The sequence below is a fragment of the Triticum dicoccoides genome, chromosome 3B, assembly GCF_002162155.2.
Source record: "Triticum dicoccoides isolate Atlit2015 ecotype Zavitan chromosome 3B, WEW_v2.0, whole genome shotgun sequence".
In the NCBI taxonomy this organism is placed as follows: Eukaryota; Viridiplantae; Streptophyta; class Magnoliopsida; order Poales; family Poaceae; genus Triticum; species Triticum dicoccoides.
Window position 1 is genome coordinate 4,048,571 of NC_041385.1, and position 1,521 is coordinate 4,050,091.

General features: G+C 41.3%; 1 pseudogene; it reads left to right on the forward strand.

The window, feature by feature from the left end:
• Positions 1 to 723: 723 nt before the first annotated feature.
• Positions 724 to 1,238, forward strand: LOC119274200 (annotated as a pseudogene).
• Positions 1,239 to 1,521: the final 283 nt, after the last annotated feature.

The window sequence follows — 1,521 nt, forward strand, 5'->3', positions numbered from 1 at the left end:
AGAGCTGCCTACTATTGGTGGCCTGGTAGCGTTAAATAGGATATGCTCCGCTTGATAGCCAGGAAAAACGGGCCGGCCCACTTTTCCATGAGTTTTTTATTTGTTTATTTGGTCTCTTTGTCTTTTAGTCGTTTCTATGAAAAAAATTGGTTGTACTTTTCAGGGTGCTAGATATTTAAAAACATTTGTCTCAAAAAAAGATATTTAAAAACATTTTAGTACTAAAAATATATTTTAAAAATTTGCTTAATATTATAGCTGAGGGCCCCACCAGACGTGTAGCCAAAAAGAATATCAAGTTAAAGGCGGACAATATCATAATGAGTTTCTTACATGATGTCCATATCAATGTATTTATACTCCATATCAATGTATTTACCTTTTTTTACTAGAGCTCATTTATTAGTTGATTTTTTTATAAATTTCAATCAAAGATTAATTTATCTTTCCTCTCATAAATAAGATGCATTAATTTGGGAATTCTAAGCTCAGTGAAAGTAGGGGTACCCTTATTTGTTGATTTGATGCATTTATTCTACATTTAATAACTACATCACTATTTGATTCGCAAGTACTATTACACATTTGATATGCGCTTACCTTTAGCAAAAAGAACAAAGTAGACCATCATTAAGGCGTATCGTATCAGTATGATTTTCTCCCATGTAGCGTGTATATATAGATATGTAGAGTCGCCATGTATTACATCAACACAACAACGCTATGCTTCTCATTGTGGTTGCGGCCATGTCCTATGGCCTGCCCGTCACCCACGCCGACATCAACTTCATCGCTCGCACATGCAAGAAGACCAATAACTTTGCATTGTGCATGGCCGTGCTACGGGCCAACCCAAAGAGCACCCAAGCATCCATCGAGCATGACCTCGCCAGCATTGCTCTGCAAATCGCCACCGACACCACCCGAAAGAACGCCGTGGCCATCTGTGACCTAGATTATAAACACCAGGGCACACTCGAGGCGCCAATGTGGCATGTATGTGTCAAGGCACATGTCCTTGCCGCAGCTGACCTCATCGACGGCGCCGGCCCCAGCTTCCACGTGGGGGCTATGCTGATGTGTTGAAGATTGTGTCTGAGTCAAAGGGCGCAGGAGATACATGCGAGAACGCATTCAAGGCGATCCACAAAGCGTCTCCCGTGGCCGACATGGACCATCAAACGACGGAGCGTTGCGGCCTCGCCGGCGACCTCATCCGCCTGCTCCTCACCAAATGATCTATAAAAGATCATTTCTCGGCTTGTCTGTTCCTCTCAGTAATGGATCATGTTTTGCCTGTCGAAAAAAAAGAATAATGTGAAGTGTTCCTGCAACATTTTTTCTATAGACATTTAACATTTCCAAATAAATGATTAACATTTTTCAAAATGTAAAGTGTTTCTTGTAATATATATATTTAGAATATTTAGAAGTATAAAAAAATAACGAGCATGGGCAAGGGGAAGGCCGACCGCGTGGGTTTCATACACAAGGTCGTCGGCATGCCTAGTCGGAGTGGTC